Raw genomic sequence first — 239 nt, 5'->3', positions numbered from 1 at the left:
GGGTGCGCGCTGCGCGGCCGCGGCAAGACCCGGCTCCGGATCCGCGGAGCAGGAGCCTTGCCCGGGCTCAAATCTGCGCTGCGCCTGCCGGCCCCTCCCCTCTGGCCCGTGACACCGGCTGGGGGCCGCTGGGCGTGTCAGCACCTGCATTTACCGCGCAGCAAGTTTGCACGTGCGGCCGCACCCCGAGGGGAGGGGCGGGGACACACACCCGCAGGCCTTCGCCTCAGCTCCTTCCC

Source organism: Gavialis gangeticus, unplaced genomic scaffold, assembly GCF_001723915.1.
Source record: "Gavialis gangeticus isolate Ggan-Ray unplaced genomic scaffold, GavGan_comp1, whole genome shotgun sequence".
Taxonomy (NCBI): Eukaryota; Metazoa; Chordata; order Crocodylia; family Gavialidae; genus Gavialis; species Gavialis gangeticus.
Note: the sequence above shows the minus strand (reverse complement) of the source record.